Source organism: Rattus norvegicus, chromosome 1 (genome assembly GCF_021556685.1).
Source record: "Rattus norvegicus strain SHRSP/BbbUtx chromosome 1, alternate assembly SHRSP_T2T, whole genome shotgun sequence".
In the NCBI taxonomy this organism is placed as follows: Eukaryota; Metazoa; Chordata; class Mammalia; order Rodentia; family Muridae; genus Rattus; species Rattus norvegicus.
In genome coordinates, this window is record NC_141534.1 from 137720410 (window position 1) to 137731456 (window position 11047).

At 39.7% G+C, this 11047-nt stretch overlaps 1 long non-coding RNA gene across 5 annotated transcripts in view; it reads left to right on the plus strand.

The window, feature by feature from the left end:
- The window catches only part of LOC120099851 (uncharacterized), a 178459-nt gene extending 171216 nt beyond the window's left edge, over positions 1 to 7243 (plus strand). For 4 of the 5 annotated variants that reach the window (XR_015647100.1, XR_015647102.1, XR_015647101.1 and 1 more), the window contains one exon: positions 6260 to 7200. This is a non-coding gene — a long non-coding RNA (uncharacterized LOC120099851). Of the gene's footprint in view, positions 1 to 6259 lie in introns of all 5 variants that reach the window. The other variant, XR_015647111.1, reaches the window with a different exon arrangement.
- Positions 7244 to 11047: the final 3804 nt, after the last annotated feature.

Sequence of the window (11047 nt, forward strand, 5' to 3'; positions counted from 1 at the left end):
CCTCAGGCAGTTCAATGTCCAATTTTCTGAGGAACCTCCAGACTGATTTCCAGAACGGTTTTACCAGTCTGCAATCCCACCAACAATGGAGGAGTGTTCCTCTTTCTCCACAACCTCGCCAGCATCTGCTGTCACCTGAGTTTTTGATCTTAGCCAATCGCACTGGTGTGAGGTGAAATCTCAGGGTTGTTTTGATTTGCATTTCCCTTATGACTAAAGATGTTGAACATTTCTTTAGGTGTTTCTCAGCCATTCGGCATTCCTCAGCTGTGAATTCTTTGTTTAGCTCTGAACCCCATTTTTTAATAGGGTTATTTGTTTCCCTGCGGTCTAACTTCTTGAGTTCTTTGTATATTTTGGATATAAGGCCTCTATCTGTTGTAGGGTTGGTAAAGATCTTTTCCCAATCTGTTGGTTGCCGTTTTGTCCTAACCACAGTGTCCTTTGCCTTACAGAAGCTTTGCAGTTTTATGAGATCCCATTTGTCAATTCTTGATCTTAGAGCATAAGCCATTGGTGTTTTGTTCAGGAAATTTTTTCCAGTGCCCATGTGTTCCAGATGCTTCCCTAGTTTTTCTTCTATTAGTTTGAGTGTGTCTGGTTTGATGTGGAGGTCCTTGATCCACTTGGACTTAAGCTTTGTACAGGGTGATAAGCATGGATCGATCTGCATTCTTCTACATGTTGCCCTCCAGTTGAACCAGCACCATTTGCTGAAAATGCTATCTTTTTTCCATTGGATGGTTTTGGCTCCTTTGTCAAAAATCAAGTGACCATAGGTGTGTGGGTTCATTTCTGGGTCTTCAATTCTATTCCATTGGTCTATCTGTCTGTCTCTGTACCAATACCATGCAGTTTTTATCACTATTGCTCTGTAATACTGCTTGAGTTCAGGGATAGTGATTCCCCCTGAAGTCCTTTTATTGTTGAGGATAGCTTTAGCTATCCTGGGTTTTTTGTTATTCCAGATGAATTTGCAAATTGTTCTGTCTAACTCTTTGAAGAATTGGATTGGTATTTTGATGGGGATTGCATTGAATCTGTAGATTGCTTTTGGTAAAATGGCCATTTTTACTATATTAATCCTGCCAATCCATGAGCATGGGAGATCTTTCCATCTTCTGAGGTCTTCTTCAATTTCTTTCTTCAGTGTCTTGAAGTTCTTATTGTACAGATCTTTTACTTGCTTGGTTAAAGTCACACCGAGGTACTTTATATTATTTGGGTCTATTATGAAGGGTGTCGTTTCCCTAATTTCTTTCTCGGCTTGTTTCTCTTTTGTATAGAGGAAGGCAACTGATTTATTTGAGTTAATTTTATACCCAGCCACTTTGCTGAAGTTGTTTATCAGCTTTAGTAGTTCTCTGGTGGAACTTTTGGGATCACTTAAATATACTATCATATCATCTGCAAATAGTGATATTTTGACCTCTTCTTTTCCGATCTGTATCCCTTTGATCTCCTTTTGTTGTCTGATTGCTCTGGCTAGAACTTCAAGAACTATATTGAATAAGTAGGGAGAGAGTGGGCAGCCTTGTCTAGTCCCTGATTTTAGTGGGATTGCTTCAAGTTTCTCTCCATTTAGTTTAATGTTAGCAACTGGTTTGCTGTATATGGCTTTTACTATGTTTAGGTATGGGCCTTGAATTCCTATTCTTTCCAGGACTTTTATCATGAAGGGGTGTTGAATTTTGTCAAATGCTTTCTCAGCATCTAATGAAATGATCATGTGGTTCTGTTCTTTCAGTTTGTTTATATAATGGATCACGTTGATGGTTTTCCGTATATTAAACCATCCCTGCATGCCTGGGATGAAGCCTACTTGATCATGGTGGATGATTGTTTTGATGTGCTCTTGAATTCGGTTTGCCAGAATTTTATTGAGTATTTTTGCGTCGATATTCATAAGGGAAATTGGTCTGAAGTTCTCTTTCTTTGTTGTGTCTTTGTGTGGTTTAGGTATAAGAGTAATTGTAGATTCGTAGAAGGAATTCGGTAGGGCTCCATCTGTTTCAATTTTGTGGAATAGTTTGGATAATATTGGTATGAGGTCTTCTATGAAGGTTTGATAGAATTCTGCACTAAACCCATCTGGACCTGGGCTCTTTTTGGTTGGGAGACCTTTAATGACTGCTTCTATTTCCTTAGGAGTTATGGGGTTGTTTAACTGGTTTATCTGTTCCTGATTTAACTTTGATACCTGGTATCTGTCTAGGAAATAGTCCATTTCCTGAAGATTTTCAAATTTTGTTGAATATAGGTTTTTATAGTAAGATCTGATGGTTTTTTGAATTTCCTCTGAATCTGTAGTTATGTCTCCCTTTTCATTTCTGATTTTGTTAATTTGGACGCACTCTCTGTGTCCTCTCGTTAGTCTGGCTAAGGGTTTATCTATCTTGTTGATTTTCTCAAAGAACCAACTTTTGGTCTTGTTGATTCTTTCTATGGTCCTTTTTGTTTCTACTTGGTTGATTTCAGCTCTGAGTTTGATTATTTCCTGCCTTCTACTCCTCCTGGGTGTATTTGCTTAGTAGTACATTTCTTGCAACTGGAGTCACCCACGCCTGCCACTGTTTTTCCAGAGGACTCTGATCCCTTTCAAATAACTCTTGCCATTGCCTGGATCTCGACATGGTTTTCATTTGTGCTCCCTCAGCAGTTACAAAGTTTCCACCAGTACATTGAGGTTTTGGATTTATTTTAATTTAAAAGCCTACATTGTGAGAGATAAAGATCTGGGTTCAGTCTTACATATAGACGTAACTAATTTCCCCAGTATTCTCTGTTGAAGAGGCTGTCTTTTCTCCAGTGTATGTTTTTGACAAGGTCTTAAAAACTTTAAGATGCCTATAGCTGCTCACTTCTGGGTCCACTCTTTTATGCCATAGTATATTTGGTATGTGTGTGCACTTGTGGTGTTTTTGTTACTATAGCTCTCTAATATAGTTTTAAGTCGAGTATTTTGATATTTCTAGTTGATAATTTGATTTAATATTTCTACTGTTTTGGTGATTAAGGGTCATTTTACTTTTAAGTAATTTTAAAGATAGTTTTTCTACTTCTGTGGGGGAATGTTTTTGGAATTTTGATAGTAACTGCATTAAAACTATTGATTGTATATTAATACTATACTCAATTAATAATAATTCTGCTGATTCATGAACCTAGAGATCCTCCTATGTTCTAGTGTATTCTACAATTTCTTTCTTCTGGTCATTATAGTTTTCATCGTATAGGTTTTTAATATCTTTGGTTAAGTTTAAACATACATATATGTCATCTATTATGAATGGAATTGTTTTCCAAACTCCTTCTCAGTGAGTTTACTATTGTTGAATAGAAAATGTACTGTTTTTAAATATTGGTTTTTATCTTGATGCTCTGTTAAAAATATATATCATATCTTAGACTCTTTTGTTAAAATATTTTAAATATTTTAATTTTATGATGGCATCACCCACAAACATGGATAATTTGATTTGCTTCTTATTTGTGTTGATTTTATTTCTGTCTCTAGCCTTGATGCATTAAGATGCCAACACTTTATTGATTAAGATTAGTTTGAATAGATACTCTTTTCATACTCATCAATATTCAGCATAATGTTACCTACCCAAGTATTATTTGTAATCTTTACTGGTAAGTTACTCTATTGTTATGTGTGGCCTTTACTGTGTTTCTCATGAATAAATGTTGAATTTTGTCAAATGATTTTTGTGTACCCATTGATATCATTGTGTGTTACTGATACGGAAATATTGGGATGTCTTAGAATATTGAATCCTTTCTAAGAAAGCTAATGGCCCCATGGCACTAAAGCTGCCCCAGGCCTGTGGTTTCTGATTGTTCTCTTTTGAATTTCAAGAATGAAATTAACAGTCCATAGAGGATGAGTTTCAGAGAAGTTTATTATAGATTTATGCATGGAAGCTTAAGGGAGGAGAGAGACAGAAAAAGGAGAGGGGGGGATAGATAGGGGGTATGTAGAGAGGGAGAAATACAGCGTGTCTATATAGCAGGGGAGGTTCAAGAAATAGCATTCCATTGATCTGTTTGTCTCAGGCCTTTTAAAGGACTTAATGCAGAAACTGGGGTGAGATCTGTGGAGGCAGATGAGCCTGTCAGTCCAGCTGGCTCCTTTCTGACTTTCTGTTTCACTGTCTCTGAGTTTCAGTCTCACTGTCTTCTACAGCCATGTGTATAATCTTGTAAAGGAAAAGGGACTCCTAATGGATCACAAGCGAGAAGAATTCAGTTCTGGCTAATCTGGCCTACGGAGACAGCATTCTCTGAACTGCTTCATTAGGGTCCCTGCCCTACTTTCTTTTGATGTCTACTCACAAGAACACTGGAATATTCTGCTAAGAGTTTGGAAAGTAATTCTTGCCCTTTTTTAGAAATAGTCAACTAGTTTAAATTCCTGTGCAATGAAAACAAAAGACCAGTCGCACTAACAATGGACACCTGTTAATGAAAACCACCAATGTGCTTGCTGAACAGTAAGCTCAAGGTTGCAAAGAAAAAGAACTCAAAGTGCAAAGGAGATGTCTGGACAAAGCAAAGTTTACTCTTGATCTGAGGGGACCCTTGGAAGATGGAACCCATTGAGATAAGAAGCCCATGTTGTGTCTATTCTCACTCAGGCGGTGACTCTGCTCTTTCCCCATTAGCTGGGGTCCAACCACAATGTTGTCCAATTGGCTTGTCAGAAAAAAAAATGTTGCATAGGGAATGGAGGGGGAAGGAGAAAAGGGGGGGGGTCACTGCTCCAAGGACATAAGGGTCACTGCTCCAGGCCATCAGAGTCCTAGAATAGAAGTGTGGGCTTCTGTAAAGAAAGGTTTTTTCTGGGTGGGAAGAACTAAAACATTTGCATAAAAACTGAACAAGTTAAGGGAGGTAAGATTTTAATCCCTTGCTCTAAACACATATTTTGTAGTATCTGATAAAGAAGAGTCCTATTTGATATTTCTCTCATTACAATGTGAAAAGACAAAGGCTCCTGGGACTTTTTTTTTTTATCAAATTGTGTGCTGTTGACATAGCTGCCATTTTCTATCCTACCTTCAAGCTTCTTAGGATGAAAAAGGAATAGGCTCCTTGTATATTAGCATAATTTAAATAGTAACAAAATCCCTTTTCTCCTTTAGGAGCAATTTGGAAAACCTGGGCCTAGAGAAATTAAATGGTAGGACAAGTTTTCCCAAGAAGATGACTTGGGCTTTCTTAGTTTTGTAATCCAGGGCACAGTAAAACCACTGTAGCTTTTGGTATAGTGGTCTTCTAGTCTACTGGTCTCCTCCATGGGTAGAAAGAGAGTTTTATTGGGGATTAAACTGCCAAGGCCATGGGGGGAGGGGTGGCAAGGTCAAAATCAAAATAGCAGAAAAGCAAGCAGATTTTATATACCCGGAAGCAGGGTGGGTGGAATGGCAGCTAGATGCCCTTGCTTGAGGTAGTTAACCTTGGTCGGAGTAGATTAAGAGAAGTTCCTAGTAAACAGAAAATGGCCTTTAGGCTTCTGTTGGGCCAATAACCATGCTGTTTACTCAGTGAGAATTCTTCTGTTGAGGACATTGTCACCAGCAGGGCCATGTGTGGAGTGGGTTGGGGATGGGGGCACTTGGACCTGACTTGTCATATTTATCCCTGTTGTCATTGTTCTATCTTAGCATCATCAGAAACAAAAAATCCCCACAACTGTGAGCTCAGGTTTTGTTTTCTGTGTTTTTAAATGGTGGGTTTGTATGACAGGAAAAGCTGCTTCTAGCATCGGGGCTTCTGGGAGGATGGGGTAAGCGTGCGTCTTTACAAGTGTTCCATGACTTTACAACAGTAGCTAGCGGTAAAGGGCTTAGCTGTAAAGGACCACGGGAGTGGTCCAGAGGAGAAGAGCCCCTACAGGGAAATTATCCAGTGTGTGACACAGAGATCTCAGTTCCAGGATAGGCAGAGTTCCTCCTTATGAGGTGAAAGGGCATTGAGGAGCAAAGATTACTTCTGCAAACTTCTGTTTCCCTTATATAAGGAGAAAATGGAGAAAATGAAACAGAAACTCTCCAGGCTTTGTGTCTTTGGTATGGGAGGGGTAGCAGCTTCCAGCTCTTTCCAGGGCTCCAGCTTTTAGAAAAAAAGCCAGAGTATCGGACTCTCATAACCTTGACCCTCAAAGGGCTCCGCCATTACACCGTCACCTCTCTTCTTCATGCTTCCTCAGCCCCCACTCCCCGCTTCTGACTTTATTTTATTTTCTTCATAGATTCTAAAAATGCAATGGAAAGAAAAAATGTGGTCGGACCTGCCGCTAGCACCTATGCCCTCCAGTCGTAAGCTGACAAAAATGTCAAGAAACTGACAGTAAAATATGCAAAGGCGAAGCCCTTGTGAGCGGAGTGAGTCTCAGTCTACTGGATGTTCTCACTGCACCGTGCTACCGTCTCCAAACAGAAAATGCAGTTGGTGGCTTCGTCATTTTTAACAGTGCTTGTTAAATGGTAGCAAAGGATAGAAAGACCAGTACAAGGGAAGCCGCTGAAGACGGAGTGAGATGAGGCAGAGAAGGAAATAGAGCGAACTCCTCCCTCCACCCTGGAGTAAGGAAAGGCTGGGTCATCACTGCCTCCTCTGGATTCATCAGACAGAGGCAACCACCAAACCCACTGCCAGGGAGTTAGTCCTTGGTTGAAAATCTAAAGCATACATTTTATACTTTTTGTTGGCCAGCTTGGTATTTTAAACGACCCTAGATTTCCTTGGCTTCATCTGGTATCGACTCACTGTGGTCCTGAGGAATACTATCTGTATTTTACTTTCTATTGATTTCTTTTCCTTTCTTCTCTCTCTCTCTCTCTCTCTCTCTCTCTCTCTCTCTCTCTCTCTCTCTCTCTCTCTCTCCTTTTTAGCTCTTGGTGACTGTATCTTAAATGCAATCTCATTTAACCCACCTCAGTCCTCAAAGTAAGTTTGTTCAATTTCTTCTCTTTTGCAGAGATCAGAAAATCAGTGAGTCCGAGAAAAACTCTTTTCTCAACAATCAGTTTCTAGTAACAAAAGCTGGCATTCAAATCTGCATTCCCTTCATCACAGGCGACACTCTTCCCATAAAGTTCACCAAGGGGTGTGGTGGGAGGATGGATAAAGAGGGAGGGGGGCTCCCTACACTTGATTTCTTTAATAAACATATTTACAAGCTATCATTTCAAATGGTGAACACATCTTGGGGCGCATTATAAATGAGAACTGCAGATATTTGGTATTTATGTGTTTGAAATTGCATCTCACTTCTTTCCAGTCTTAAACATCTGAAGCCACCCATAAACCTGCTTTATTCCCTTACAGTTTAGCATGGCGAGAAAGTAAGGCATATAGGAATGAAATGTCCTGTTTGGTTAAACTAATAACCACAGCACTCTTGTAAAAACAGGAAACAGAATCCACATAAAACAACTCCATCAAAGCAGTCTGGCTACTCCCTAAAGACATTAGATATCAAGGATATATTTATAATTGATGGTTTTAAAGTGTAGCTGGGGTGCCCCATTTAAAGCTTGGGGTATGCATAACTCAATTGTACATAAAATTGACAACTTTTGGCCTTTAGAGAAAGGGAGAGAGAGAGAGAGAGAGAGAGAGAGAGAGAGAGAGAGAGAGAGAGAGAGAGAAGGGGGGGGAAGAGATGCACATTTGGAAGCACACAGGACTCAATTGCCCTTGAAATTTGCACGCAACATTTGCCATAGGCAATTAATCTGTATGCAGAGAAAAGGGAGGGCCCTGTAATGTTATGTGACTTCCCCCATGCCATCTTACCTTAGCTTAGCCATTAGCAAGATAAAGATGTCTGGTTTCCTTGCCCCCAATACCTGAGAGACAGGTCCCCTTCTCCTGAGATGCTGTGGGATCATCTACGCATCTCTGCTCTGATCAAAGCTGTAAAGAGAGTCATAAAACTGCCATTGAAATCCAAATGTCATATCAATGGAAACGGCTCAAGTCCATAAGGGCTCTTGTGATAACCTCTTAATGTTCAAGTAGATCCCTGAGGGAAGGGCAGGCACATATTTCTCCTTCATGAGGTCCACTGTGGGCTTGGGACACTGCCAGAAACTTCCAATGTCCACACAGAACTCACCTCCCTAGACAGTCCTTCATAAATGTCATTATTGCTTTAAAAGCAGGTTGTGGGGAAGAAAGAATAACGGCTTTGATACTATTAACATATGAATAGAAAGATGTGCACAGGTACTGCAGAGGGAAGGCTACTAAAACAGAAGCTGCAGAAACAAAGCGGCCTGATTGGAGTGTGAGGTGAGGTGGCTGCACCCCTTTGCTTTAGCCATGGTTCATTGTGTTCTCACCAGGCCGGGGCCACTTTTTCAAAACTTCGCCAGGAAGACATTATTTTCAGTACTTCTTTTCCTTCTGTCTTTTCTCCCTTCCTTATGGCCATCATCACATCGGGCACTTTGTGTTTCCTTTGAGTGAGATAAGGAACTTTTGAGGAAGTAACTTTTAGTTTAGGGGTATGCATGTCCCTCTTCTGTGAGCCACTAACGGGAACATTTGTAATGCAAAGATGAGCTCCTATCCCTCACAGCCCATGGGAGGGAAACATCTAACCTGGAAATAGATAATCAAAGCCAAAGCAGACGTTCTCTTTATGGATTGGTCCCTTAGACGAGATCTGCCTATTCCTATTCCGCATGCCAAGAAACTTAAACCTGTAGGGCTCTCTCTCTCTCTCTCTCTCTCTCTCTCTCTCTCTCTCTCTCTCTCTCTCTCTCTCTCTCTCTCCATCTCGCTCCCATTAGGAAAATTCATTTATGCTGAGAAACATTTAGTGTCTTTGTGTTGTGCCAGAAGCTAAACACAAACATTCAAGGGTTGATTTGAAGTTAGTGCTGTTGGAGTGACGGCAGGTTATCAATTTCAGCACTCTTTTGACCAAACTCTCATGGAAGTGATTTTGCTCAGGGAACTAATGAGAAATTAGCTACACTTTTTGCCTCTCTTCACTAGTATTTTCTTCATCTCAGGTATTATCGATTCCCACTCTTTCTCTCTGAACTCCAAATCACATATCTGTCTAATGGTCTTTGTCTACGTTATTGGTACCAAATACAAGTCACTGATTTCTCATCCTTCAGTTATCAACAGCACCACATCGCCATGCTTCCCGCTCTGATATTCATCTCTTGTAACTGTCTTCTGCTCTTTGAATGAATCTGAACCTTTGCCTATGGTTTTCTCTGCAGCTTTGATTGACAATCAGGATCTTAGTCTCTCACTGCATTTTGGGGCACCATTTTCCTTTGCTGGTCATGCCCAGTCAGCACTGGCTTTTCATACTCTTCAGACACTAATCTCCTTCACCTCAGAATCTTTGTATAAGCATCTCCTGTGTCTGGAGCATTCTTTAGTTCAGCCTCTGCCCGAGTCAGTCAGCATTTCCATTCTATCTTAATAAACCTATCTTTACCTTTCACTGTTCGCTATTCCTCCTTCACACTGGGGCAGCCCTACTTTACTTATAACACTTTCCTAGAGTCATAGCTAAATATATCTAATAAATAGAACATGTACGTTCTGTTGTCCATATTCCCTACTGTACTATGAGCAGCAGCATTGTTCCCTGTGTCAAAATGACCCTGGATAACCTAAATGGGTTACAAAACAAAATCAGATGCCAGGAACCTGGGAAAGGCACTGGTAAGGACTGAAATTTGGATAAGAATGAGAACAAGAGGCTCAGGAGAGAGTAATCAGAATACATTGGCCTACGTATGAAATTGACAAATAACAAAATTCTTAAATAATCATACAAGTGTCCGAAGAGTCATCATTACATTTAAAACCCAATATTTAGTTCCCAGCGACAGAAATGAAAAACAATTGCACTTTCCTTCCCAAATGCTTGTGTCCTTTCCAGAATGTTTTCCTATGTCCACCTTGAGTCTAATGTATTTCTTAGTGCATAGCCAGTATTTAAGCATTATATATTAGATGGATATATGAGTTCTCTATACTGTTACATTTCTAATATGAACTCATTCTTCTTCATGACAGATATGTTTTAATCTACGTGTCACTCTTTCAACCCTATTGAATACATACAGGTAGAGTTTCTACTAAAAGATACGATTGTCCAATGATATTAAAAGTAGTTAGTGACCAGCCTAGATTAATTCAAATGCACACAACCATCATATCATACCATCTGCAAAGCCAGAGCGTAGGAAGAAAGGTACAAGTGGATTGTTAGGAAAAAACAAACACTCCAAACTGCTCAGATTATAAGTCAACCTGTGGACTGAGTCTTCCTGTCAAAATTTGAAATGTGGTTCATCTTCTGAAGGTCCTTTATCTTTTGAGCCTGCTCCCTAATTTGTCATTTCTAGAATGGATGTCCTAACTCTGCGATGAAAGAGAACTTGCATAGATTGTAAACTCAATGAGCCATTAAATAGGTGACAATAATCTTGATAGAAGTTTGGAATATTTAATTAGCACAAAAAATACTCTTAGGCAGTGCGCTCAATTACTTCCACGAATACTCCCCAAAATACCAACCAACTATTTTGCATGTCCATGAAATAATTTCAAAGACATTTAAGAGGGAAAAAGGAGATAATATTTCATCTTTTAATTGAAGGCTTGACAAGCTTTTGCATGTCCAGTAATAAAGTCTCAAAGTGAATTCAGTTTAGATCCTTGAGATATTTTTAAAGGTGACATTTCTATCCTCAAGGCCAACATTATAGGAGAATGAGGGAAAGGCTATGAAAACCACTGGACTAGAGAAAGGCAATGATATTGCTGAGTACACCCCATGTGCTCCTTATTGGTTTTTGAACATTATCTACACTGTGTAAAGATCAGTAGGAGAGGTAAAGAAATGGAGCTATCCGAATTGTGCAAATCATAATTGATGGAAAAGCCAACAGTCAGAGTTTGTCTTTCATCATAAGAACAAAAACTTGGTGGAAGAACCCAATGGCAAGTCTGTGAGCAAAAGAGGAAGACAGAATAGGTGCTTTAATAATAACAT